A 27,794-nucleotide genomic window follows, 5' to 3' on the forward strand; every position below is an offset into this window, starting at 1 on the left:
CAGGTCCTCTGGCCCAGAAGCCCGAAGGCACGGTCACACGCGTGGGACCAGCACCGCCATCGTGGAGCGGAAGCCATTAGAAGGCCCCGAGTCACCGGCCATACGGGTGAGCACCACACGGTACACTCAGGGACGTGGGCTACTTACATCAGCTTCTAGCAAGGTAGCCAGAAGAGTACAGTCAGTTTGGGAGGCCTACAACTACGCCTGGCCAGGGGAGATCTCATCTGCTCAAAGACTGACCAGGCCCCGTTTGCTAGCAAGTACTCCGGGAGGGTCTATCGTTGTTACCAGTAAAGACCCTGAACTACACCGTACCGTCTCTGAGTGGTTCCTGCTACCCCCATCATCCACGTCGGCTGCCCTGAGGCCATACCCCTCCCGTTGGGGGTTATACTATCACGCTGCACAATCCTACCACCGGCCTCAGCGGTCTGCCCTGCAGCAGCAGCTCCCTGGCTGCACTCAACGGGTGGCGTAGTCATCAACCATTTACCGCTAACAGACTGCCGTCCAGTTTGACTCCCTGGGCACGGACCGGGTCACCGCCACGAGACTACAACCCTCAACAGATCCGGCTCCGGGTAAGCTCACGCGTGCGCAACGCAGCGCGACACAGGCCCAGGGGCGCGTCAACTTTGGCGTAGTCGGCAGGATTTCGTGCCCGCAACCACCGGGTACTGCGTGCCTGAAAAGCAAAGACTGTTCAAACTTACCAGTGGTGAAGATTCCCGCTATCCGTGGAGGTTTCCCGCCATCCGGCGCCATCTTCTACCTTCTTCCCGCCATCCGCGAAGTTTTCCCGCCATCCGGCGCCATCTTCGACCTTCTTCCCGCCATCCGTGGAGTTTTCCCGCCATTGGACGCCATCTTGAGGACGCCGCGCGGGAAGAAGAGGGGCGTGGACTCCGAAAGCGCGCGAGAACTGAAGCCCCGCCTCACGTCCGGACGTTGCGTAAGGTCCTGGAAGGAGCCCAGCAGACGCCGACGTCACCGGAGCGCGACGGAAGGTCCTCAACCCTGACGATCCACTGCGGAGCCGCGGCCTACGGAACAGGATCATCGCAAGGTAGGCCACGGTCCACTAGGGGGGAGGAAGATGTCGGATACGGAGGAGAGCTTCACTGCCTCAACCCCCGCCAGCGCCACCGCTGCTGCAGTTATGCCCTTCACCATGCCCTATATCCCGGGAGCAGCTTGGCTACCCCAGTACTCAGGGGAGTCACATACCCTGCATGACTTTAGAGAAAAGCTGGATAGCCTCTTCCAGGTGTACCCCCTCACAGAAGAGCAAAAAGTGAGCATCCTGGTGGCCCAACTAACCGGGGCAGCCAAAAGGGAAGTAAAATCCTGGCCACCTGGGAGGAAGACTGTCGCAGGGATACTAACCCGGCTGAAGGACACCTTTGATACCCGCACCTCAGCTGAGATTAAGCTTAGATTCTACGGGTGCAAGCAGCGAGCGCATGAGAGTATAAGGGACTATGCACTAAACCTACAAGAGGCCCTTAGGGCCATAAAGCAGACCGACCCTGATGGGGTGGGAAACGAGGACAGGCTGTTGACTGAACAATTTATAGAGGGTTTATATTGCAATGCCCACCGAACCCAGTTGCGGGCAATGGCCTTACAGGATCCCCATCTGGACTTTGCACAGTTCAAGGACAGAGCCATCCGGGTGCTCCGAGAACCGGCACCGGGTGGCGTTGTGACCCACAGGCGCCCAGCTATCACTTACCACCAGGAGGCGGCGCCCTTGTCGGCAGGGCCTGTGGGAGCTGATGCGCAGGCTTTGGACAATGACCCGGCTCCAGACCTACGCCATCAGGTCCAAGAGCTAGCTAAGAGCGTTGCTGCGCTAACCCGAACTGTGCAGTCTTTACAGGTTTCCACCCCAGGGAAGATCCAGCTGGCATCCGGACCGGAGGACATCCCGTGGCGTCGACCATGGAGGACCCCACCGGCCAGAGGAAGACCCAGTGACCGATACAGCGAGGACGGACGACCCATCTGCCGCCGCTGCAATCAACCCGGACATATGGAAAGGTACTGTTCTTTAAACGGGCACAACCTGGGGTAGAGGGCCAACCCCCAGGAAAAAGATCACCAGGCCCATCGAACTGGCGCGACAGATATGTGGGAGGACGTCCAGTCTTGCCTGTGGTACTGGATGGCATTCCCATGAGTGCCCTACTGGACACCGGGTCACAGGTCACCACCATCCCGTACGTGCTCTTCAAGCAGTACTGGAATGACTCGGATATTACCCGCTACCCTGACGACGACTTGAGTATCATCGCCAGCAATGGTCAGCCCGTGCCACAGATCGGATTTAAAGAGGTGACCATCAAAATTGGTAGAGTCGAACTGGCCGCACAGGGACTGATCATTGTAGATATTGACAAACATGAGAGTCACCCAAAAATAACTCTAGGAACTAATGTAATTGAAAATTGTCTTGCAGAGGTGATTTTCCTTTTACAGCAGGTTGCCAAGAATGCCAGCTCCGGCGAGCAGCGGGTGCTCCAGAAAGAGATCCGGGCACTGATGCAACGGCAACAAGTGGAACTCTCCGGCGGTGAGATTGGTAGCGTAAGAATGTGTGACCCTTTTCCTATTGCCATGCCCCCAAAAAGTGAAATGATGATTTGGTGCCGGGCAGCTATTGGTCTGAGAGGTAGAGATTACCAGGCAATGGTAGAACCAGTTTACTCAGACAGTAGGCCCACCATTTTGACAGCACGGGGGGTGGTCAATGTACGCCATGGGAGGGTGCCCGTTCGCATAATAAATATCGGGGAGAGGGAAGTGTACCTGCCCCGGTATGCCACGCTAGCCAAATTATATACCACTAATCAAAATTCTATACAATCTGTGGAACCCTTGCCTCCATCTCACCCGGAGGAAGGTAACGGCTCTAAGAAAGACATGGAGGACTGGTGTCAGCAACTACATCTGGGTACTGACTCCACTCCCTCACATCAGAAACAAGGAGTCTATCGGGTGGTTCAAGAGTATGAGAGAGTGTTTAGTAAACACCCGTTAGACTTCGGGCGAGTCAAGGGGGTAGAACATCGCATCCCCACGGGAGATCATCCTCCCATAAAAGAGAGGTATCGACCCGTACCCCCTGCACATTACCAACACGCCAAGGGGATGCTTAGAGACATGAAGGAGGCTGGGGTAATCCGGGATAGTTGTAGCCCCTGGGCAGCCCCATTAGTTTTAGTCAAAAAGAAAGACAACACTATGAGGATGTGTGTAGATTACCGGAAAATCAACCGTATCACACACAAGGATGCGTACCCCTTACCAAGGATAGAGGAGTCATTGGCTGCTTTAAGATCTGCTAACTTCTTCTCTACCTTGGATCTCACTAGCGGGTACTGGCAGGTTCCTGTAGCAGAGGCGGACCGGGAGAAGACCGCATTCACCACCCCGATGGGACTTAGCGAGTTCACCTGCATGCCGTTCGGACTCTGCAACGCACCAGGAACCTTCCAACGCCTAATGGAGTGTTGTCTGGGCCACAGAAACTTCGAGACGGTCCTGTTGTACCTGGACGATGTCATCGTATATTCCAAGACGTATGAGGACCACCTGAAACACCAGGCGGAAGTGTTCGAGGCTCTGGCGAGTTACGGCCTAAAGGTGAAACCCTCCAAGTGTCACCTCCTGAAACCAAAGGTGCAGTACCTGGGACACGTGGTGAGCGCTGACGGAGTGGCTCCCGACCCTGATAAGATCACCGCAATTAAGGGATGGCCAAGCCCCTCCAGCGTAAAAGAAGTGCGGCAGTTCCTCGGGTTGGTAGGCTACTACCGAAGGTTTATTCCCGGTTTCACCAAAAAGGCAGCACCTATGCAGGACCTCCTGATAGGCCAGTCCCGGAAGGCCAAGAACCAGAAGCCGCCCTTCAAATGGGAGGAGCTGGAAGAAGAGTCCTTCCGCCAGCTGAAGATGGCCCTCACGGGGGACGAAATCCTGGCGTACCCGGATTATAGTCAGCCCTTTATCCTCTACACCGACGCCAGTAACATCGGGCTAGGAGCCGTACTGTCCCAGATTCAGCAGGGGAGAGAACGAGTAATCTCCTATGCCAGCCGAAAACTGCGACCCACCAAAAGGAACCCCGAAAATTACAGCTCATTTAAGCTAGAGTTCCTGGCCGTGGTATGGGCAGTCACCGAGCGCTTTAGGCATTACCTCGCTTCTTCCCGGTTCACCGTATACACGGATAACAACCCGTTGACACACCTGGACACGGCAAGACTCGGTGCCCTGGAGCAGAGGTGGATGGCCCGTCTGTCCAACTACGAGTTCACAATCAAATACCGGGCAGGACGCTCCAATACTAACGCGGACGCCCTGTCCAGGATGCCCAACCTGCCGGACGAAGGAGAAGATCCGGAGGGACTGGAAGAAGTTGAACTCCCTGCGTTCCACCGTCATGGGACTATCCAGTATTCCCACCGGGTAAGGGGTAAGCAGGCTGCTACGTTGAACCCCTTACCCCACTACAACTGGGCGGAAACGCAAGACAGCGACCCTGCCGTCCGACTGGTGAAGGAGATGCTGACTCGGCCGGAGGCTCGCCTTGAACCAGACGCTCCGGAGGAAGCCAAACAACTATGGGCGGAGAAGAGTCGACTATTCCTTTACAAGGGGAAGTTGTGCCGCAGAATGGTCAACTCCCGGACGCATGAACTACTCTGGCAAGTAGTGGTGCCACGAAGAGACGCAGCCATGGTGATGGAGGCATACCACGACGGAGCTGGACACTTCGGGTGGAAAAAGCTGGAGTTCCTGCTGCGCGAGCGGTTCCACTGGGTAGGCATGAGGGGAACCATCGAGAAGTGGTGCAGAGACTGTGGCCCGTGCAATCTGAGAAGGAAGGACCGGGCCAGCCAGAAGACTCCCCTGCAGTCCATCGTCACCCGGCAACCGTTGGAACTGGTAGCCTTGGATCATGTAAAACTGACCCCAAGCAGAAGTGGCTACGTCTACGCGTTAACCATCGTGGATCATTACTCCCGGTTCTTGGTTGTCGTCCCCGTCAAGGACTTAACGGCTCAAACAGCAGCTAGAGCCTTCCAGCAGCACTTCTGCCGTCCACACGGGTACCCGGACCAAGTGCTGACGGACCAGGGACCTGCCTTTGAAGCGGAGGTCTTTCAGGAATTCTGCAATCTGTATGGCTGCCGGAAGATAAGGACGACACCCTACCATCCGCAGACTAATGGACTTTGTGAAAAAATGAACCAGGTGGTAATGGATCTTCTAAAAACGTTGCCCCTGGAAGAACGCAGTCTGTGGCCTGAAAAGTTGCCCGATCTGGTGGACCTATACAACCACATCCCGGTAGGTTCCACCAACTGTACCCCGGCTTACCTAATGAGGGCAAGACCTGGTAAGTTACCTGTTGACCTGGAAATGGGAGTCCTGACCCCCGAGGACACTTCACCAGAAACAGACTGGGACACAGAGAGGCAGCAGCAGTACCGGAGAGTACAGGAGAGCGTGGAGCGAAGTCTCTGTCAGGCTAGGGAAAGACAAGAGAAAACTTACAACCAGTATGCTCCCGCTGTTCCCCTGGTACCCGGAGAGCAGGTCTTGAAGAGGAAGAGACGGCTCCACAAGTTGGACGACCAGTGGGAGAAGGACCCGTACACCGTACTGCCCTCAAGCCACGAGAACCCGAAGGTCTGTACCATCAGTAAAGACGGAGGGGAAACCACAGCCATTGTATCCCGGGACACCTGAAGAAGTGTCCCGAACAACTGAGGAACCCTGAAGAGGAACAAGAAGACCATCGACCCGTGGGAGAAAGGGAAGATATGGTTAGTACCGGGCTCGGGGACTTCCCTCGGTCTTGGACTCAAGTCAATGGTGCAGTTGTGGTACCCGTACTCACCTTCCTCCAACCATCATCCCAAGAACCTACGGAGCAACGGGTGGAGCTGGAAAAACAGCCGGTCCAGGAGGCAGAAGACTCCACACAAGTAGAACAGGAGAATCAACCCTCTGCTTATAGTGAGCCTGCCGTACCCCTAGTGAGACAAAGAGCCGGTAGACAGCTGCCCAGTTTACCCTTGACAGCTCCTACACCCTGTAGTTCAGGGCCAGACAGTCAGCTCCGTAGGTCCACTAGGGCCACTAGAGGCCAGTTACCCGCACGCTGGAGAATTTGAAGTGTAAAAATAGTTTTATTTATGTTTATCTGTGTATTGTTGCTTGTGTATAATTTTGTGTTTCCAGTTGTTTTTAGGAAACCTTGGTGGATTTACCGGGAATCCTTGTATATAGTTGGAGCGTAACCCAGGATGGACTAGAGACTGTTAAGGACTCGGGGTAGGACAGACCCCTACCTGGTTACGTCTCCCTGTGTTGGTGAAATGGACACCTTTGCTTTTCTTCAAAGACTACACCCGGTTGCGGATATGCCGTGACCATCTTATTGTGTTTCCTTATTGTATTTTATTGTTATTGTTATACCTTGGTATATTTTTCTAAAAAAAAAAAAGTGTTTAGTCCCGGAGTACTAAATTTCACTAGGGGGGAATGTGACACCCCAGGGGTCTGGTTGCCACAGTGATAGAGATATTACGTCTGAGAGCAGGTGGGAGGTCCTTTGGTCAGGGATCCTGTGCATGCCACACCTCCTGCCCAGTCTTGGGAGGGGAAGAACTTCCCCTGTATAAACCCTGGGCTGAGGCAGGGTTAGTGAGACAAGGAGAGTGGAGACAAGAAGCAGCATAGGAAACAGCAGAGTTACAAGGAGTCAGGGGCTGGCAGCTGCAGAGCTCGCCCTGACTAAGAAGATTCTTTACCGGACCCGGAGTCCGAGGCTGTGGGGACTAACTCCTACCCAGCAGCAGAATCCGTCAGGCAGGGGATTTCAGGTCCTCTGGCCCAGAAGCCCGAAGGCACGGTCACACGCGTGGGACCAGCACCGCCATCGTGGAGCGGAAGCCATTAGAAGGCCCCGAGTCACCGGCCATACGGGTGAGCACCACACGGTACACTCAGGGACGTGGGCTACTTACATCAGCTTCTAGCAAGGTAGCCAGAAGAGTACAGTCAGTTTGGGAGGCCTACAACTACGCCTGGCCAGGGGAGATCTCATCTGCTCAAAGACTGACCAGGCCCCGTTTGCTAGCAAGTACTCCGGGAGGGTCTATCGTTGTTACCAGTAAAGACCCTGAACTACACCGTACCGTCTCTGAGTGGTTCCTGCTACCCCCATCATCCACGTCGGCTGCCCTGAGGCCATACCCCTCCCGTTGGGGGTTATACTATCACGCTGCACAATCCTACCACCGGCCTCAGCGGTCTGCCCTGCAGCAGCAGCTCCCTGGCTGCACTCAACGGGTGGCGTAGTCATCAACCATTTACCGCTAAAAGACTGCCGTCCAGTTTGACTCCCTGGGCACGGACCGGGTCACCGCCACGAGACTACAACCCTCAACAGATCCGGCTCCGGGTAAGCTCACGCGTGCGCAACGCAGCGCGACACAGGCCCAGGGGCGCGTCACAGGCATTAAATGAAAGAAGTCAGTGTTCCAGCAGAGGGAGACAACGTTTCAGAAAAGGCATTGTAGCAAACCAAAAAAGAAATTTTAAGCGCAGCAGAGTAACCAGCTCACATACCTGTTAGCTCAGGTGAGTTTAAAAGGCTGCTGTTGATAACAAGGGCATTTGCTAAATAGATGGTGTGTGTGCAACAATATACTGAAAGGTCAATTATATTGTGCAGCTTATCTCACCACCTGTAGTTATTTAGGTGAAAGCTCCAAAATGCTTGCCTAATATGTCTGTTTATCCAAAAGGAAGTATAGAGGGAGAGCTAGATAGATAGCATTGCATTACATTACATTACATGGCAATGCAATGCACAGTTGCTGAAGTTGAACCAAAATGAGCTTGTCATCTGGCTTCTGCAACTTTTAACATGAAAAATCCAATGAGGAGAAGAAAAGCAAAGCCAAAGAGTCCATCCCAAAATCCGACAAACAAGCAAAATGAACAAAAAGCATTGAATTCAATTCTTTCTGATTTTAGAAACTGCATTAAAGAAGGGGTGCACCGGTCCTGGAGATACTGCAATACCAGGTCAATGCGTGGAGTGGACAGAGCAAGCTCTTTTTCCATCTCCCTGTTCTAAAAATCCATTTAATATATGGTCCCCAGATAGGGGACGTATCAGATATTAAACTGATAAGAACAGATACTACACTTGATCTTAGCCAAAAGGCCGAGAAGCGATAACCAGAATTGGTTTCCGACTACGGTGCCACCCAAGGATTCTGAAAAGTCCATTTGTGGAGATGGCCACCTGGACTCCCGTTAAGAAGACATGCTGTCAACCTCTAGATCCCTCACATGCCTGCACTTTTCGGCTTGCTGCTGCTGCAATCCACGCGTTTTAGATCTGCATAACTCCACCTCTTTTAGCACAGTACCCTCAACCCCCGGCTGTTCCCACCCGCCTCAACACCGTTGGAAGGGAGGAGAACCAATTAAGGCGGGGGGGGGGGGGGTGGAACGAGCAGCTGTCTACCCTTAGCAGGAGGGTTGCTGATTAATTACCTCTCCTGCTGCTGCTGCTGCTGGCTGTCCAGCAGCAGACTGAAGGTGGCTGCTGCTGTGCGCAGGTATATAAAGGCTCAGAGCCTATTATGACACGCGCAGCCAGCGTTCCATTGCCACATTCCGTCTACTGCAGGCGGGATACCTGGATGGCTGAATGTCACTGAGAAGGTCACAGAGACTGCCATAAGCAACAGTTTAAAAGAATGCCACAGACTAATCAACCAAACTTTTTGGGTTGGTTTCTCTTTTATAGTCTGCAGGCATTAAATGAAAGAAGTCAGTGTTCCAGCAGAGGGAGACAACGTTTCAGAAAAGGCATTGTAGCAAACCAAAAAAGAAATTTTAAGCGCAGCAGAGTAACCAGCTCACATACCTGTTAGCTCAGGTGAGTTTAAAAGGCTGCTGTTGATAACAAGGGCATTTGCTAAATAGATGGTGTGTGTGCAACAATATACTGAAAGGTCAATTATATTGTGCAGCTTATCTCACCACCTGTAGTTATTTAGGTGAAAGCTCCAAAATGCTTGCCTAATATGTCTGTTTATCCAAAAGGAAGTATAGAGGGAGAGCTAGATAGATAGCATTGCATTACATTACATTACATGGCAATGCAATGCACAGTTGCTGAAGTTGAACCAAAATGAGCTTGTCATCTGGCTTCTGCAACTTTTAACATGAAAAATCCAATGAGGAGAAGAAAAGCAAAGCCAAAGAGTCCATCCCAAAATCCGACAAACAAGCAAAATGAACAAAAAGCATTGAATTCAATTCTTTCTGATTTTAGAAACTGCATTAAAGAAGGGGTGCACCGGTCCTGGAGATACTGCAATACCAGGTCAATGCGTGGAGTGGACAGAGCAAGCTCTTTTTCCATCTCCCTGTTCTAAAAATCCATTTAATATATGGTCCCCAGATAGGGGACGTATCAGATATTAAACTGATAAGAACAGATACTACACTTGATCTTAGCCAAAAGGCCGAGAAGCGATAACCAGAATTGGTTTCCGACTACGGTGCCACCCAAGGATTCTGAAAAGTCCATTTGTGGAGATGGCCACCTGGACTCCCGTTAAGAAGACATGCTGTCAACCTCTAGATCCCTCACATGCCTGCACTTTTCGGCTTGCTGCTGCTGCAATCCACGCGTTTTAGATCTGCATAACTCCACCTCTTTTAGCACAGTACCCTCAACCCCCGGCTGTTCCCACCCGCCTCAACACCGTTGGAAGGGAGGAGAACCAATTAAGGCGGGGGGGGGGGTGGAACGAGCAGCTGTCTACCCTTAGCAGGAGGGTTGCTGATTAATTACCTCTCCTGCTGCTGCTGCTGCTGGCTGTCCAGCAGCAGACTGAAGGTGGCTGCTGCTGTGCGCAGGTATATAAAGGCTCAGAGCCTATTATGACACGCGCAGCCAGCGTTCCATTGCCACATTCCGTCTACTGCAGGCGGGATACCTGGATGGCTGAATGTCACTGAGAAGGTCACAGAGACTGCCATAAGCAACAGTTTAAAAGAATGCCACAGACTAATCAACCAAACTTTTTGGGTTGGTTTCTCTTTTATAGTCTGCAGGAATTAAATGAAAGAAGTCAGTGTTCCAGCAGAGGGAGACAACGTTTCAGAAAAGGCATTGTAGCAAACCAAAAAAGAAATTTTAAGCGCAGCAGAGTAACCAGCTCACATACCTGTTAGCTCAGGTGAGTTTAAAAGGCTGCTGTTGATAACAAGGGCATTTGCTAAATAGATGGTGTGTGTGCAACAATATACTGAAAGGTCAATTATATTGTGCAGCTTATCTCACCACCTGTAGTTATTTAGGTGAAAGCTCCAAAATGCTTGCCTAATATGTCTGTTTATCCAAAAGGAAGTATAGAGGGAGAGCTAGATAGATAGCATTGCATTACATTACATTACATGGCAATGCAATGCACAGTTGCTGAAGTTGAACCAAAATGAGCTTGTCATCTGGCTTCTGCAACTTTTAACATGAAAAATCCAATGAGGAGAAGAAAAGCAAAGCCAAAGAGTCCATCCCAAAATCCGACAAACAAGCAAAATGAACAAAAAGCATTGAATTCAATTCTTTCTGATTTTAGAAACTGCATTAAAGAAGGGGTGCACCGGTCCTGGAGATACTGCAATACCAGGTCAATGCGTGGAGTGGACAGAGCAAGCTCTTTTTCCATCTCCCTGTTCTAAAAATCCATTTAATATATGGTCCCCAGATAGGGGACGTATCAGATATTAAACTGATAAGAACAGATACTACACTTGATCTTAGCCAAAAGGCCGAGAAGCGATAACCAGAATTGGTTTCCGACTACGGTGCCACCCAAGGATTCTGAAAAGTCCATTTGTGGAGATGGCCACCTGGACTCCCGTTAAGAAGACATGCTGTCAACCTCTAGATCCCTCACATGCCTGCACTTTTCGGCTTGCTGCTGCTGCAATCCACGCGTTTTAGATCTGCATAACTCCACCTCTTTTAGCACAGTACCCTCAACCCCCGGCTGTTCCCACCCGCCTCAACACCGTTGGAAGGGAGGAGAACCAATTAAGGCGGGGGGGGGGGTGGAACGAGCAGCTGTCTACCCTTAGCAGGAGGGTTGCTGATTAATTACCTCTCCTGCTGCTGCTGCTGCTGGCTGTCCAGCAGGAGACTGAAGGTGGCTGCTGCTGTGCGCAGGTATATAAAGGCTCAGAGCCTATTATGACACGCGCAGCCAGCGTTCCATTGCCACATTCCGTCTACTGCAGGCGGGATACCTGGATGGCTGAATGTCACTGAGAAGCTCACAGAGACCGCCATAAGCAACAGTTTAAAAGAATGCCACAGACTAATCAACCAAACTTTTTGGGTTGGTTTCTCTTTTATAGTCTGCAGGCATTAAATGAAAGAAGTCAGTGTTCCAGCAGAGGGAGACAACGTTTCAGAAAAGGCATTGTAGCAAACCAAAAAAGAAATTTTAAGCGCAGCAGAGTAACCAGCTCACATACCTGTTAGCTCAGGTGAGTTTAAAAGGCTGCTGTTGATAACAAGGGCATTTGCTAAATAGATGGTGTGTGTGCAACAATATACTGAAAGGTCAATTATATTGTGCAGCTTATCTCACCACCTGTAGTTATTTAGGTGAAAGCTCCAAAATGCTTGCCTAATATGTCTGTTTATCCAAAAGGAAGTATAGAGGGAGAGCTAGATAGATAGCATTGCATTACATTACATTACATGGCAATGCAATGCACAGTTGCTGAAGTTGAACCAAAATGAGCTTGTCATCTGGCTTCTGCAACTTTTAACATGAAAAATCCAATGAGGAGAAGAAAAGCAAAGCCAAAGAGTCCATCCCAAAATCCGACAAACAAGCAAAATGAACAAAAAGCATTGAATTCAATTCTTTCTGATTTTAGAAACTGCATTAAAGAAGGGGTGCACCGGTCCTGGAGATACTGCAATACCAGGTCAATGCGTGGAGTGGACAGAGCAAGCTCTTTTTCCATCTCCCTGTTCTAAAAATCCATTTAATATATGGTCCCCAGATAGGGGACGTATCAGATATTAAACTGATAAGAACAGATACTACACTTGATCTTAGCCAAAAGGCCGAGAAGCGATAACCAGAATTGGTTTCCGACTACGGTGCCACCCAAGGATTCTGAAAAGTCCATTTGTGGAGATGGCCACCTGGACTCCCGTTAAGAAGACATGCTGTCAACCTCTAGATCCCTCACATGCCTGCACTTTTCGGCTTGCTGCTGCTGCAATCCACGCGTTTTAGATCTGCATAACTCCACCTCTTTTAGCACAGTACCCTCAACCCCCGGCTGTTCCCACCCGCCTCAACACCGTTGGAAGGGAGGAGAACCAATTAAGGCGGGGGGGGGGGGGGGGGTGGAACGAGCAGCTGTCTACCCTTAGCAGGAGGGTTGCTGATTAATTACCTCTCCTGCTGCTGCTGCTGCTGGCTGTCCAGCAGCAGACTGAAGGTGGCTGCTGCTGTGCGCAGGTATATAAAGGCTCAGAGCCTATTATGACACGCGCAGCCAGCGTTCCATTGCCACATTCCGTCTACTGCAGGCGGGATACCTGGATGGCTGAATGTCACTGAGAAGGTCACAGAGACTGCCATAAGCAACAGTTTAAAAGAATGCCACAGACTAATCAACCAAACTTTTTGGGTTGGTTTCTCTTTTATAGTCTGCAGGCATTAAATGAAAGAAGTCAGTGTTCCAGCAGAGGGAGACAACGTTTCAGAAAAGGCATTGTAGCAAACCAAAAAAGAAATTTTAAGCGCAGCAGAGTAACCAGCTCACATACCTGTTAGCTCAGGTGAGTTTAAAAGGCTGCTGTTGATAACAAGGGCATTTGCTAAATAGATGGTGTGTGTGCAACAATATACTGACAGGTCAATTATATTGTGCAGCTTATCTCTCCACCTGTAGTTATTTAGGTGAAAGCTCCAAAATGCTTGCCTAATATGTCTGTTTATCCAAAAGGAAGTATAGAGGGAGAGCTAGATAGATAGCATTGCATTACATTACATTACATGGCAATGCAATGCACAGTTGCTGAAGTTGAACCAAAATGAGCTTGTCATCTGGCTTCTGCAACTTTTAACATGAAAAATCCAATGAGGAGAAGAAAAGCAAAGCCAAAGAGTCCATCCCAAAATCCGACAAACAAGCAAAATGAACAAAAAGCATTGAATTCAATTCTTTCTGATTTTAGAAACTGCATTAAAGAAGGGGTGCACCGGTCCTGGAGATACTGCAATACCAGGTCAATGCGTGGAGTGGACACAGCAAGCTCTTTTTCCATCTCCCTGTTCTAAAAATCCATTTAATATATGGTCCCCAGATAGGGGACGTATCAGATATTAAACTGATAAGAACAGATACTACACTTGATCTTAGCCAAAAGGCCGAGAAGCGATAACCAGAATTGGTTTCCGACTACGGTGCCACCCAAGGATTCTGAAAAGTCCATTTGTGGAGATGGCCACCTGGACTCCCGTTAAGAAGACATGCTGTCAACCTCTAGATCCCTCACATGCCTGCACTTTTCGGCTTGCTGCTGCTGCAATCCACGCGTTTTAGATCTGCATAACTCCACCTCTTTTAGCACAGTACCCTCAACCCCCGGCTGTTCCCACCCGCCTCAACACCGTTGGAAGGGAGGAGAACCAATTAACGCGGGGGGGGGGGTGGAACGAGCAGCTGTCTACCCTTAGCAGGAGGGTTGCTGATTAATTACCTCTCCTGCTGCTGCTGCTGCTGGCTGTCCAGCAGCAGACTGAAGGTGGCTGCTGCTGTGCGCAGGTATATAAAGGCTCAGAGCCTATTATGACACGCGCAGCCAGCGTTCCATTGCCACATTCCGTCTACTGCAGGCGGGATACCTGGATGGCTGAATGTCACTGAGAAGCTCACAGAGACCGCCATAAGCAACAGTTTAAAAGAATGCCACAGACTAATCAACCAAACTTTTTGGGTTGGTTTCTCTTTTATAGTCTGCAGGCATTAAATGAAAGAAGTCAGTGTTCCAGCAGAGGGAGACAACGTTTCAGAAAAGGCATTGTAGCAAACCAAAAAAGAAATTTTAAGCGCAGCAGAGTAACCAGCTCACATACCTGTTAGCTCAGGTGAGTTTAAAAGGCTGCTGTTGATAACAAGGGCATTTGCTAAATAGATGGTGTGTGTGCAACAATATACTGAAAGGTCAATTATATTGTGCAGCTTATCTCACCACCTGTAGTTATTTAGGTGAAAGCTCCAAAATGCTTGCCTAATATGTCTGTTTATCCAAAAGGAAGTATAGAGGGAGAGCTAGATAGATAGCATTGCATTACATTATATTACATGGCAATGCAATGCACAGTTGCTGAAGTTGAACCAAAATGAGCTTGTCATCTGGCTTCTGCAACTTTTAACATGAAAAATCCAATGAGGAGAAGAAAAGCAAAGCCAAAGAGTCCATCCCAAAATCCGACAAACAAGCAAAATGAACAAAAAGCATTGAATTCAATTCTTTCTGATTTTAGAAACTGCATTAAAGAAGGGGTGCACCGGTCCTGGAGATACTGCAATACCAGGTCAATGCGTGGAGTGGACAGAGCAAGCTCTTTTTCCATCTCCCTGTTCTAAAAATCCATTTAATATATGGTCCCCAGATAGGGGACGTATCAGATATTAAACTGATAAGAACAGATACTACACTTGATCTTAGCCAAAAGGCCGAGAAGCGATAACCAGAATTGGTTTCCGACTACGGTGCCACCCAAGGATTCTGAAAAGTCCATTTGTGGAGATGGCCACCTGGACTCCCGTTAAGAAGACATGCTGTCAACCTCTAGATCCCTCACATGCCTGCACTTTTCGGCTTGCTGCTGCTGCAATCCACGCGTTTTAGATCTGCATAACTCCACCTCTTTTAGCACAGTACCCTCAACCCCCGGCTGTTCCCACCCGCCTCAACACCGTTGGAAGGGAGGAGAACCAATTAAGGCGGGGGGGGGGGGGGGTGGAACGAGCAGCTGTCTACCCTTAGCAGGAGGGTTGCTGATTAATTACCTCTCCTGCTGCTGCTGCTGCTGGCTGTCCAGCAGCAGACTGAAGGTGGCTGCTGCTGTGCGCAGGTATATAAAGGCTCAGAGCCTATTATGACACGCGCAGCCAGCGTTCCATTGCCACATTCCGTCTACTGCAGGCGGGATACCTGGATGGCTGAATGTCACTGAGAAGGTCACAGAGACTGCCATAAGCAACAGTTTAAAAGAATGCCACAGACTAATCAACCAAACTTTTTGGGTTGGTTTCTCTTTTATAGTCTGCAGGCATTAAATGAAAGAAGTCAGTGTTCCAGCAGAGGGAGACAACGTTTCAGAAAAGGCATTGTAGCAAACCAAAAAAGAAATTTTAAGCGCAGCAGAGTAACCAGCTCACATACCTGTTAGCTCAGGTGAGTTTAAAAGGCTGCTGTTGATAACAAGGGCATTTGCTAAATAGATGGTGTGTGTGCAACAATATACTGACAGGTCAATTATATTGTGCAGCTTATCTCTCCACCTGTAGTTATTTAGGTGAAAGCTCCAAAATGCTTGCCTAATATGTCTGTTTATCCAAAAGGAAGTATAGAGGGAGAGCTAGATAGATAGCATTGCATTACATTACATTACATGGCAATGCAATGCACAGTTGCTGAAGTTGAACCAAAATGAGCTTGTCATCTGGCTTCTGCAACTTTTAACATGAAAAATCCAATGAGGAGAAGAAAAGCAAAGCCAAAGAGTCCATCCCAAAATCCGACAAACAAGCAAAATGAACAAAAAGCATTGAATTCAATTCTTTCTGATTTTAGAAACTGCATTAAAGAAGGGGTGCACCGGTCCTGGAGATACTGCAATACCAGGTCAATGCGTGGAGTGGACAGAGCAAGCTCTTTTTCCATCTCCCTGTTCTAAAAATCCATTTAATATATGGTCCCCAGATAGGGGACGTATCAGATATTAAACTGATAAGAACAGATACTACACTTGATCTTAGCCAAAAGGCCGAGAAGCGATAACCAGAATTGGTTTCCGACTACGGTGCCACCCAAGGATTCTGAAAAGTCCATTTGTGGAGATGGCCACCTGGACTCCCGTTAAGAAGACATGCTGTCAACCTCTAGATCCCTCACATGCCTGCACTTTTCGGCTTGCTGCTGCTGCAATCCACGCGTTTTAGATCTGCATAACTCCACCTCTTTTAGCACAGTACCCTCAACCCCCGGCTGTTCCCACCCGCCTCAACACCGTTGGAAGGGAGGAGAACCAATTAAGGCGGGGGGGGGGGTGGAACGAGCAGCTGTCTACCCTTAGCAGGAGGGTTGCTGATTAATTACCTCTCCTGCTGCTGCTGCTGCTGGCTGTCCAGCAGCAGACTGAAGGTGGCTGCTGCTGTGCGCAGGTATATAAAAGTTCAGAGCCTATTATGACACGCGCAGCCAGCGTTCCATTGCCACATTCCGTCTACTGCAGGCGGGATACCTGGATGGCTGAATGTCACTGAGAAGCTCACAGAGACCGCCATAAGCAACAGTTTAAAAGAATGCCACAGACTAATCAACCAAACTTTTTGGGTTGGTTTCTCTTTTATAGTCTGCAGGCATTAAATGAAAGAAGTCAGTGTTCCAGCAGAGGGAGACAACGTTTCAGAAAAGGCATTGTAGCAAACCAAAAAAGAAATTTTAAGCGCAGCAGAGTAACCAGCTCACATACCTGTTAGCTCAGGTGAGTTTAAAAGGCTGCTGTTGATAACAAGGGCATTTGCTAAATAGATGGTGTGTGTGCAACAATATACTGAAAGGTCAATTATATTGTGCAGCTTATCTCACCACCTGTAGTTATTTAGGTGAAAGCTCCAAAATGCTTGCCTAATATGTCTGTTTATCCAAAAGGAAGTATAGAGGGAGAGCTAGATAGATAGCATTGCATTACATTACATTACATGGCAATGCAATGCACAGTTGCTGAAGTTGAACCAAAATGAGCTTGTCATCTGGCTTCTGCAACTTTTAACATGAAAAATCCAATGAGGAGAAGAAAAGCAAAGCCAAAGAGTCCATCCCAAAATCCGACAAACAAGCAAAATGAACAAAAAGCATTGAATTCAATTCTTTCTGATTTTAGAAACTGCATTAAAGAAGGGGTGCACCGGTCCTGGAGATACTGCAATACCAGGTCAATGCGTGGAGTGGACACAGCAAGCTCTTTTTCCATCTCCCTGTTCTAAAAATCCATTTAATATATGGTCCCCAGATAGGGGACGTATCAGATATTAAACTGATAAGAACAGATACTACACTTGATCTTAGCCAAAAGGCCGAGAAGCGATAACCAGAATTGGTTTCCGACTACGGTGCCACCCAAGGATTCTGAAAAGTCCATTTGTGGAGATGGCCACCTGGACTCCCGTTAAGAAGACATGCTGTCAACCTCTAGATCCCTCACATGCCTGCACTTTTCGGCTTGCTGCTGCTGCAATCCACGCGTTTTAGATCTGCATAACTCCACCTCTTTTAGCACAGTACCCTCAACCCCCGGCTGTTCCCACCCGCCTCAACACCGTTGGAAGGGAGGAGAACCAATTAACGCGGGGGGGGGGGTGGAACGAGCAGCTGTCTACCCTTAGCAGGAGGGTTGCTGATTAATTACCTCTCCTGCTGCTGCTGCTGCTGGCTGTCCAGCAGCAGACTGAAGGTGGCTGCTGCTGTGCGCAGGTATATAAAGGCTCAGAGCCTATTATGACACGCGCAGCCAGCGTTCCATTGCCACATTCCGTCTACTGCAGGCGGGATACCTGGATGGCTGAATGTCACTGAGAAGCTCACAGAGACCGCCATAAGCAACAGTTTAAAAGAATGCCACAGACTAATCAACCAAACTTTTTGGGTTGGTTTCTCTTTTATAGTCTGCAGGCATTAAATGAAAGAAGTCAGTGTTCCAGCAGAGGGAGACAACGTTTCAGAAAAGGCATTGTAGCAAACCAAAAAAGAAATTTTAAGCGCAGCAGAGTAACCAGCTCACATACCTGTTAGCTCAGGTGAGTTTAAAAGGCTGCTGTTGATAACAAGGGCATTTGCTAAATAGATGGTGTGTGTGCAACAATATACTGAAAGGTCAATTATATTGTGCAGCTTATCTCACCACCTGTAGTTATTTAGGTGAAAGCTCCAAAATGCTTGCCTAATATGTCTGTTTATCCAAAAGGAAGTATAGAGGGAGAGCTAGATAGATAGCATTGCATTACATTATATTACATGGCAATGCAATGCACAGTTGCTGAAGTTGAACCAAAATGAGCTTGTCATCTGGCTTCTGCAACTTTTAACATGAAAAATCCAATGAGGAGAAGAAAAGCAAAGCCAAAGAGTCCATCCCAAAATCCGACAAACAAGCAAAATGAACAAAAAGCATTGAATTCAATTCTTTCTGATTTTAGAAACTGCATTAAAGAAGGGGTGCACCGGTCCTGGAGATACTGCAATACCAGGTCAATGCGTGGAGTGGACAGAGCAAGCTCTTTTTCCATCTCCCTGTTCTAAAAATCCATTTAATATATGGTCCCCAGATAGGGGACGTATCAGATATTAAACTGATAAGAACAGATACTACACTTGATCTTAGCCAAAAGGCCGAGAAGCGATAACCAGAATTGGTTTCCGACTACGGTGCCACCCAAGGATTCTGAAAAGTCCATTTGTGGAGATGGCCACCTGGACTCCCGTTAAGAAGACATGCTGTCAACCTCTAGATCCCTCACATGCCTGCACTTTTCGGCTTGCTGCTGCTGCAATCCACGCGTTTTAGATCTGCATAACTCCACCTCTTTTAGCACAGTACCCTCAACCCCCGGCTGTTCCCACCCGCCTCAACACCGTTGGAAGGGAGGAGAACCAATTAAGGCGGGGGGGGGGTGGAACGAGCAGCTGTCTACCCTTAGCAGGAGGGTTGCTGATTAATTACCTCTCCTGCTGCTGCTGCTGCTGGCTGTCCAGCAGCAGACTGAAGGTGGCTGCTGCTGTGCACAGGCATATAAAGGCTCAGAGCCTATTATGACACGCGCAGCCAGCGTTCCATTGCCACATTCCGTCTACTGCAGGCGGGATACCTGGATGGCTGAATGTCACTGAGAAGCTCACAGAGACCGCCATAAGCAACAGTTTAAAAGAATGCCACAGACTAATCAACCAAACTTTTTGGGTTGGTTTCTCTTTTATAGTCTGCAGGCATTAAATGAAAGAAGTCAGTGTTCCAGCAGAGGGAGACAACGTTTCAGAAAAGGCATTGTAGCAAACCAAAAAAGAAATTTTAAGAGCAGCAGAGTAACCAGCTCACATACCTGTTAGCTCAGGTGAGTTTAAAAGGCTGCTGTTGATAACAAGGGCATTTGCTAAATAGATGGTGTGTGTGCAACAATATACTGAAAGGTCAATTATATTGTGCAGCTTATCTCACCACCTGTAGTTATTTAGGTGAAAGCTCCAAAATGCTTGCCTAATATGTCTGTTTATCCAAAAGGAAGTATAGAGGGAGAGCTAGATAGATAGCATTGCATTACATTACATTACATGGCAATGCAATGCACAGTTGCTGAAGTTGAACCAAAATGAGCTTGTCATCTGGCTTCTGCAACTTTTAACATGAAAAATCCAATGAGGAGAAGAAAAGCAAAGCCAAAGAGTCCATCCCAAAATCCGACAAACAAGCAAAATGAACAAAAAGCATTGAATTCAATTCTTTCTGATTTTAGAAACTGCATTAAAGAAGGGGTGCACCGGTCCTGGAGATACTGCAATACCAGGTCAATGCGTGGAGTGGACAGAGCAAGCTCTTTTTCCATCTCCCTGTTCTAAAAATCCATTTAATATATGGTCCCCAGATAGGGGACGTATCAGATATTAAACTGATAAGAACAGATACTACACTTGATCTTAGCCAAAAGGCCGAGAAGCGATAACCAGAATTGGTTTCCGACTACGGTGCCACCCAAGGATTCTGAAAAGTCCATTTGTGGAGATGGCCACCTGGACTCCCGTTAAGAAGACATGCTGTCAACCTCTAGATCCCTCACATGCCTGCACTTTTCGGCTTGCTGCTGCTGCAATCCACGCGTTTTAGATCTGCATAACTCCACTTCTTTTAGCACAGTACCCTCAACCCCCGGCTGTTCCCACCCGCCTCAACACCGTTGGAAGGGAGGAGAACCAATTAAGGCGGGGGGGGGGGTGGAACGAGCAGCTGTCTACCCTTAGCAGGAGGGTTGCTGATTAATTACCTCTCCTGCTGCTGCTGCTGCTGGCTGGCCAGCAGCAGACTGAAGGTGGCTGCTGCTGTGCGCAGGTATATAAAGGCTCAGAGCCTATTATGACACGCGCAGCCAGCGTTCCATTGCCACATTCCGTCTACTGCAGGCGGGATACCTGGATGGCTGAATGTCACTGAGAAGCTCACAGAGACCGCCATAAGCAACAGTTTAAAAGAATGCCACAGACTAATCAACCAAACTTTTTGGGTTGGTTTCTCTTTTATAGTCTGCAGGCATTAAATGAAAGAAGTCAGTGTTCCAGCAGAGGGAGACAACGTTTCAGAAAAGGCATTGTAGCAAACCAAAAAAGAAATTTTAAGCGCAGCAGAGTAACCAGCTCACATACCTGTTAGCTCAGGTGAGTTTAAAAGGCTGCTGTTGATAACAAGGGCATTTGCTAAATAGATGGTGTGTGTGCAACAATATACTGAAAGGTCAATTATATTGTGCAGCTTATCTCACCACCTGTAGTTATTTAGGTGAAAGCTCCAAAATGCTTGCCTAATATGTCTGTTTATCCAAAAGGAAATATAGAGGAAGAGCTAGATAGATAGCATTGCATTACATTACATTACATGGCAATGCAATGCACAGTTGCTGAAGTTGAACCAAAATGAGCTTGTCATCTGGCTTCTGCAACTTTTAACATGAAAAATCCAATGAGGAGAAGAAAAGCAAAGCCAAAGAGTCCATCCCAAAATCCGACAAACAAGCAAAATGAACAAAAAGCATTGAATTCAATTCTTTCTGATTTTAGAAACTGCATTAAAGAAGGGGTGCACCGGTCCTGGAGATACTGCAATACCAGGTCAATGCGTGGAGTGGACAGAGCAAGCTCTTTTTCCATCTCCCTGTTCTAAAAATCCATTTAATATATGGTCCCCAGATAGGGGACGTATCAGATATTAAACTGATAAGAACAGATTTTTTTTTTTTTTTTTTTTTGAAAGCCCGAATTCGTGTACAAAACCCGAGTGCGCTTAAAAAAGTGACAAGTGCCACAAAAAAAGTGCACTAGGATGCTGGTCTTCTTGAAACCCTCTCCAAAAGGAGAAGGGTCCCCCAAACCATTCCCCGTCCCTCCGAGCCAAAAGGCCACAGCGAGGAACAGGGACAAAAAGCCACCTCCAGCCGAAGCCAGAGGCGACCCAATCTTACCCCCAGCACCTGCCCGAGTTCTCACCCGAGCAAGGCACTGGGAGCCAAAGACTGTGCTCCCCTCCCGGAAGAGGGGAGCCAACAACGCTCTCCTCCCGAAAGAGGAGAGCCAGGGGGGTTCAGGGGGGAGCGGAACCTGATGGCCACACACTCCCCCCCTAGACCTGCCAAGAGAGGAACCCGTAAGGGAACCGCATCCCGACAAAATCCTAGTAGGACGTGACACACGTGAATAAGTGGACACACAGTGACAAAGAAATTAAATAAATAGTGAAGGTTTCACAGTATAATACTGCCCGGACCTTCGACCGGGAATTGAAAAATTCCCCATCCTAAGGCCAGAAGGCCCGGAATAAGGGTGTGTGCGAAGAAAGAAAATTTGAAGTGCTTGTGCAAATGTGCCATAAACTCAAGTGGGGTTCCCAATCCCAGTGAGTTAAGGCACCCCAGGGTCACCACTCCTGGGGCACTTCACACTTCGGGCTTTCGATCTTCCCCGGCCCAATGGCGTCGATCCTGGGGGGCCATGCTTTCCACCAGATGACTATATTAGCCACCTGGCGTACTAACAAGCGCCTAAACCCCAGTGTGCATAATGTAACAATCTACTAGGGCGGCCAACATCCAAAACCGCCTTTTCGAAAGATACTACACTTGATCTTAGCCAAAAGGCCGAGAAGCGATAACCAGAATTGGTTTCCGACTACGGTGCCACCCAAGGATTCTGAAAAGTCCATTTGTGGAGATGGCCACCTGGACTCCCGTTAAGAAGACATGCTGTCAACCTCTAGATCCCTCACATGCCTGCACTTTTCGGCTTGCTGCTGCTGCAATCCACGCGTTTTAGATCTGCATAACTCCACCTCTTTTAGCACAGTACCCTCAACCCCCGGCTGTTCCCACCCGCCTCAACACCGTTGGAAGGGAGGAGAACCAATTAAGGCGGGGGGGGGTGGAACGAGCAGCTGTCTACCCTTAGCAGGAGGGTTGCTGATTAATTACCTCTCCTGCTGCTGCTGCTGCTGGCTGTCCAGCAGCAGACTGAAGGTGGCTGCTGCTGTGCGCAGGTATATAAAGGCTCAGAGCCTATTATGACACGCGCAGCCAGCGTTCCATTGCCACATTCCGTCTACTGCAGGCGGGATACCTGGATGGCTGAATGTCACTGAGAAGCTCACAGAGACCGCCATAAGCAACAGTTTAAAAGAATGCCACAGACTAATCAACCAAACTTTTTGGGTTGGTTTCTCTTTTATAGTCTGCAGGCATTAAATGAAAGAAGTCAGTGTTCCAGCAGAGGGAGACAACGTTTCAGAAAAGGCATTGTAGCAAACCAAAAAAGAAATTTTAAGCGCAGCAGAGTAACCAGCTCACATACCTGTTAGCTCAGGTGAGTTTAAAAGGCTGCTGTTGATAACAAGGGCATTTGCTAAATAGATGGTGTGTGTGCAACAATATACTGAAAGGTCAATTATATTGTGCAGCTTATCTCACCACCTGTAGTTATTTAGGTGAAAGCTCCAAAATGCTTGCCTAATATGTCTGTTTATCCAAAAGGAAGTATAGAGGGAGAGCTAGATAGATAGCATTGCATTACATTACATTACATGGCAATGCAATGCACAGTTGCTGAAGTTGAACCAAAATGAGCTTGTCATCTGGCTTCTGCAACTTTTAACATGAAAAATCCAATGAGGAGAAGAAAAGCAAAGCCAAAGAGTCCATCCCAAAATCCGACAAACAAGCAAAATGAACAAAAAGCATTGAATTCAATTCTTTCTGATTTTAGAAACTGCATTAAAGAAGGGGTGCACCGGTCCTGGAGATACTGCAATACCAGGTCAATGCGTGGAGTGGACAGAGCAAGCTCTTTTTCCATCTCCCTGTTTTAAAAATCCATTTAATATATGGTCCCCAGATAGGGGACGTATCAGATATTAAACTGATAAGAACAGATACTACACTTGATCTTAGCCAAAAGGCCGAGAAGCGATAACCAGAATTGGTTTCCGACTACGGTGCCACCCAAGGATTCTGAAAAGTCCATTTGTGGAGATGGCCACCTGGACTCCCGTTAAGAAGACATGCTGTCAACCTCTAGATCCCTCACATGCCTGCACTTTTCGGCTTGCTGCTGCTGCAATCCACGCGTTTTAGATCTGCATAACTCCACCTCTTTTAGCACAGTACCCTCAACCCCCGGCTGTTCCCACCCGCCTCAACACCGTTGGAAGGGAGGAGAACCAATTAAGGCGGGGGGGGGGGGGGGTGGAACGAGCAGCTGTCTACCCTTAGCAGGAGGGTTGCTGATTAATTACCTCTCCTGCTGCTGCTGCTGCTGGCTGTCCAGCAGCAGACTGAAGGTGGCTGCTGCTGTGCGCAGGTATATAAAGGCTCAGAGCCTATTATGACACGCGCAGCCAGCGTTCCATTGCCACATTCCGTCTACTGCAGGCGGGATACCTGGATGGCTGAATGTCACTGAGAAGCTCACAGAGACCGCCATAAGCAACAGTTTAAAAGAATGCCACAGACTAATCAACCAAACTTTTTGGGTTGGTTTCTCTTTTATAGTCTGCAGGCATTAAATGAAAGAAGTCAGTGTTCCAGCAGAGGGAGACAACGTTTCAGAAAAGGCATTGTAGCAAACCAAAAAATAAATTTTAAGCGCAGCAGAGTAACCAGCTCACATACCTGTTAGCTCAGGTGAGTTTAAAAGGCTGCTGTTGATAACAAGGGCATTTGCTAAATAGATGGTGTGTGTGCAACAATATACTGAAAGGTCAATTATATTGTGCAGCTTATCTCACCACCTGTAGTTATTTAGGTGAAAGCTCCAAAATGCTTGCCTAATATGTCTGTTTATCCAAAAGGAAGTATAGAGGGAGAGCTAGATAGATAGCATTGCATTACATTACATTACATGGCAATGCAATGCACAGTTGCTGAAGTTGAACCAAAATGAGCTTGTCATCTGGCTTCTGCAACTTTTAACATGAAAAATCCAATGAGGAGAAGAAAAGCAAAGCCAAAGAGTCCATCCCAAAATCCGACAAACAAGCAAAATGAACAAAAAGCATTGAATTCAATTCTTTCTGATTTTAGAAACTGCATTAAAGAAGGGGTGCACCGGTCCTGGAGATACTGCAATACCAGGTCAATGCGTGGAGTGGACAGAGCAAGCTCTTTTTCCATCTCCCTGTTCTAAAAATCCATTTAATATATGGTCCCCAGATAGGGGACGTATCAGATATTAAACTGATAAGAACAGATACTACACTTGATCTTAGCCAAAAGGCCGAGAAGCGATAACCAGAATTGGTTTCCGACTACGGTGCCACCCAAGGATTCTGAAAAGTCCATTTGTGGAGATGGCCACCTGGACTCCCGTTAAGAAGACATGCTGTCAACCTCTAGATCCCTCACATGCCTGCACTTTTCGGCTTGCTGCTGCTGCAATCCACGCGTTTTAGATCTGCATAACTCCACTTCTTTTAGCACAGTACCCTCAACCCCCGGCTGTTCCCACCCGCCTCAACACCGTTGGAAGGGAGGAGAACCAATTAAGGCGGGGGGGGGGGGTGGAACGAGCAGCTGTCTACCCTTAGCAGGAGGGTTGCTGATTAATTACCTCTCCTGCTGCTGCTGCTGCTGGCTGGCCAGCAGCAGACTGAAGGTGGCTGCTGCTGTGCGCAGGTATATAAAGGCTCAGAGCCTATTATGACACGCGCAGCCAGCGTTCCATTGCCACATTCCGTCTACTGCAGGCGGGATACCTGGATGGCTGAATGTCACTGAGAAGCTCACAGAGACCGCCATAAGCAACAGTTTAAAAGAATGCCACAGACTAATCAACCAAACTTTTTGGGTTGGTTTCTCTTTTATAGTCTGCAGGCATTAAATGAAAGAAGTCAGTGTTCCAGCAGAGGGAGACAACGTTTCAGAAAAGGCATTGTAGCAAACCAAAAAATAAATTTTAAGCGCAGCAGAGTAACCAGCTCACATACCTGTTAGCTCAGGTGAGTTTAAAAGGCTGCTGTTGATAACAAGGGCATTTGCTAAATAGATGGTGTGTGTGCAACAATATACTGAAAGGTCAATTATATTGTGCAGCTTATCTCACCACCTGTAGTTATTTAGGTGAAAGCTCCAAAATGCTTGCCTAATATGTCTGTTTATCCAAAAGGAAGTATTGAGGAAGAGCTAGATAGATAGCATTGCATTACATTACATTACATGGCAATGCAATGCACAGTTGCTGAAGTTGAACCAAAATGAGCTTGTCATCTGGCTTCTGCAACTTTTAACATGAAAAATCCAATGAGGAGAAGAAAAGCAAAGCCAAAGAGTCCATCCCAAAATCCGACAAACAAGCAAAATGAACAAAAAGCATTGAATTCAATTCTTTCTGATTTTAGAAACTGCATTAAAGAAGGGGTGCACCGGTCCTGGAGATACTGCAATACCAGGTCAATGCGTGGAGTGGACAGAGCAAGCTCTTTTTCCATCTCCTTGTTCTAAAAATCCATTTAATATATGGTCCCCAGATAGGGGACGTATCAGATATTAAACTGATAAGAACAGATACTACACTTGATCTTAGCCAAAAGGCCGAGAAGCGATAACCAGAATTGGTTTCCGACTACGGTGCCACCCAAGGATTCTGAAAAGTCCATTTGTGGAGATGGCCACCTGGACTCCCGTTAAGAAGACATGCTGTCAACCTCTAGATCCCTCACATGCCTGCACTTTTCGGCTTGCTGCTGCTGCAATCCACGCGTTTTAGATCTGCATAACTCCACCTCTTTTAGCACAGTACCCTCAACCCCCGGCTGTTCCCACCCGCCTCAACACCGTTGGAAGGGAGGAGAACCAATTAAGGCGGGGGGGGGGGTGGAACGAGCAGCTGTCTACCTTTAGCAGGAGGGTTGCTGATTAATTACCTCTCCTGCTGCTGCTGCTGCTGGCTGTCCAGCAGCAGACTGAAGGTGGCTGCTGCTGTGCGCAGGTATATAAAGGCTCAGAGCCTATTATGACACGCGCAGCCAGCGTTCCATTGCCACATTCCGTCTACTGCAGGCGGGATACCTGGATGGCTGAATGTCACTGAGAAGCTCACAGAGACCGCCATAAGCAACAGTTTAAAAGAATGCCACAGACTAATCAACCAAACTTTTTGGGTTGGTTTCTCTTTTATAGTCTGCAGGCATTAAATGAAAGAAGTCAGTGTTCCAGCAGAGGGAGACAACGTTTCAGAAAAGGCATTGTAGCAAACCAAAAAAGAAATTTTAAGCGCAGCAGAGTAACCAGCTCACATACCTGTTAGCTCAGGTGAGTTTAAAAGGCTGCTGTTGATAACAAGGGCATTTGCTAAATAGATGGTGTGTGTGCAACAATATACTGAAAGGTCAATTATATTGTGCAGCTTATCTCACCACCTGTAGTTATTTAGGTGAAAGCTCCAAAATGCTTGCCTAATATGTCTGTTTATCCAAAAGGAAGTATAGAGGGAGAGCTAGATAGATAGCATTGCATTACATTACATTACATGGCAATGCAATGCACAGTTGCTGAAGTTGAACCAAAATGAGCTTGTCATCTGGCTTCTGCAACTTTTAACATGAAAAATCCAATGAGGAGAAGAAAAGCAAAGCCAAAGAGTCCATCCCAAAATCCGACAAACAAGCAAAATGAACAAAAAGCATTGAATTCAATTCTTTCTGATTTTAGAAACTGCATTAAAGAAGGGGTGCACCGGTCCTGGAGATACTGCAATACCAGGTCAATGCGTGGAGTGGACAGAGCAAGCTCTTTTTCCATCTCCCTGTTCTAAAAATCCATTTAATATATGGTCCCCAGATAGGGGACGTATCAGATATTAAACTGATAAGAACAGATACTACACTTGATCTTAGCCAAAAGGCCGAGAAGCGATAACCAGAATTGGTTTCCGACTACGGTGCCACCGAAGGATTCTGAAAAGTCCATTTGTGGAGATGGCCACCTGGACTCCCGTTAAGAAGACATGCTGTCAACCTCTAGATCCCTCACATGCCTGCACTTTTCGGCTTGCTGCTGCTGCAATCCACGCGTTTTAGATCTGCATAACTCCACCTCTTTTAGCACAGTACCCTCAACCCCCGGCTGTTCCCACCCGCCTCAACACCGTTGGAAGGGAGGAGAACCAATTAAGGCGGGGG

General features: G+C 48.1%; 15 non-coding genes and 1 pseudogene across 15 annotated transcripts; all 16 read right to left on the reverse strand.

Annotated features, from left to right (window-relative positions):
- Positions 1 to 8,075: 8,075 nt before the first annotated feature.
- On the reverse strand, positions 8,076 to 8,266 carry LOC141209246 (U2 spliceosomal RNA). Its single transcript, XR_012279446.1, has one exon. It is a non-coding gene; the product is annotated as a U2 spliceosomal RNA (small nuclear RNA).
- Positions 8,267 to 9,390: 1,124 nt separating this feature from the next.
- LOC141209247 (U2 spliceosomal RNA) lies at positions 9,391 to 9,581 on the reverse strand. The gene has a single exon (XR_012279447.1). It is a non-coding gene; the product is annotated as a U2 spliceosomal RNA (small nuclear RNA).
- A 1,121-nt stretch (positions 9,582 to 10,702) lies between these two features.
- LOC141209248 (U2 spliceosomal RNA) lies at positions 10,703 to 10,893 on the reverse strand. The gene has a single exon (XR_012279448.1). It is a non-coding gene; the product is annotated as a U2 spliceosomal RNA (small nuclear RNA).
- Positions 10,894 to 12,014: 1,121 nt separating this feature from the next.
- LOC141209249 (U2 spliceosomal RNA) lies at positions 12,015 to 12,205 on the reverse strand. The gene has a single exon (XR_012279449.1). It is a non-coding gene; the product is annotated as a U2 spliceosomal RNA (small nuclear RNA).
- A 1,127-nt stretch (positions 12,206 to 13,332) lies between these two features.
- Positions 13,333 to 13,523, reverse strand: LOC141210240 (U2 spliceosomal RNA). Its single transcript, XR_012280414.1, has one exon. It is a non-coding gene; the product is annotated as a U2 spliceosomal RNA (small nuclear RNA).
- A 1,121-nt stretch (positions 13,524 to 14,644) lies between these two features.
- On the reverse strand, positions 14,645 to 14,835 carry LOC141209251 (U2 spliceosomal RNA). The gene has a single exon (XR_012279451.1). It is a non-coding gene; the product is annotated as a U2 spliceosomal RNA (small nuclear RNA).
- Positions 14,836 to 15,960: 1,125 nt separating this feature from the next.
- On the reverse strand, positions 15,961 to 16,151 carry LOC141209252 (U2 spliceosomal RNA). Its single transcript, XR_012279452.1, has one exon. It is a non-coding gene; the product is annotated as a U2 spliceosomal RNA (small nuclear RNA).
- Positions 16,152 to 17,272: 1,121 nt separating this feature from the next.
- Positions 17,273 to 17,463, reverse strand: LOC141210241 (U2 spliceosomal RNA). The gene has a single exon (XR_012280415.1). It is a non-coding gene; the product is annotated as a U2 spliceosomal RNA (small nuclear RNA).
- Positions 17,464 to 18,584: 1,121 nt separating this feature from the next.
- LOC141209253 (U2 spliceosomal RNA) lies at positions 18,585 to 18,775 on the reverse strand. The gene has a single exon (XR_012279453.1). It is a non-coding gene; the product is annotated as a U2 spliceosomal RNA (small nuclear RNA).
- Positions 18,776 to 19,895: 1,120 nt separating this feature from the next.
- Positions 19,896 to 20,086, reverse strand: LOC141209254 (U2 spliceosomal RNA). The gene has a single exon (XR_012279454.1). It is a non-coding gene; the product is annotated as a U2 spliceosomal RNA (small nuclear RNA).
- Positions 20,087 to 21,207: 1,121 nt separating this feature from the next.
- Positions 21,208 to 21,392, reverse strand: LOC141210676 (U2 spliceosomal RNA). The gene has a single exon (XR_012280810.1). It is a non-coding gene; the product is annotated as a U2 spliceosomal RNA (small nuclear RNA).
- Positions 21,393 to 22,186: 794 nt separating this feature from the next.
- On the reverse strand, positions 22,187 to 22,278 carry LOC141210843 (U2 spliceosomal RNA; annotated as a pseudogene).
- Positions 22,279 to 23,397: 1,119 nt separating this feature from the next.
- On the reverse strand, positions 23,398 to 23,588 carry LOC141209893 (U2 spliceosomal RNA). Its single transcript, XR_012280081.1, has one exon. It is a non-coding gene; the product is annotated as a U2 spliceosomal RNA (small nuclear RNA).
- Positions 23,589 to 24,713: 1,125 nt separating this feature from the next.
- Positions 24,714 to 24,904, reverse strand: LOC141209255 (U2 spliceosomal RNA). The gene has a single exon (XR_012279455.1). It is a non-coding gene; the product is annotated as a U2 spliceosomal RNA (small nuclear RNA).
- A 1,122-nt stretch (positions 24,905 to 26,026) lies between these two features.
- Positions 26,027 to 26,217, reverse strand: LOC141208372 (U2 spliceosomal RNA). Its single transcript, XR_012278604.1, has one exon. It is a non-coding gene; the product is annotated as a U2 spliceosomal RNA (small nuclear RNA).
- A 1,121-nt stretch (positions 26,218 to 27,338) lies between these two features.
- Positions 27,339 to 27,529, reverse strand: LOC141209256 (U2 spliceosomal RNA). The gene has a single exon (XR_012279456.1). It is a non-coding gene; the product is annotated as a U2 spliceosomal RNA (small nuclear RNA).
- Positions 27,530 to 27,794: the final 265 nt, after the last annotated feature.

Source organism: Phyllobates terribilis, unplaced genomic scaffold, assembly GCF_046119375.1.
Source record: "Phyllobates terribilis strain yellow unplaced genomic scaffold, ASM4611937v1 Scaffold_169__1_contigs__length_4117513, whole genome shotgun sequence".
NCBI lineage: Eukaryota > Metazoa > Chordata > Amphibia > Anura > Dendrobatidae > Phyllobates > Phyllobates terribilis.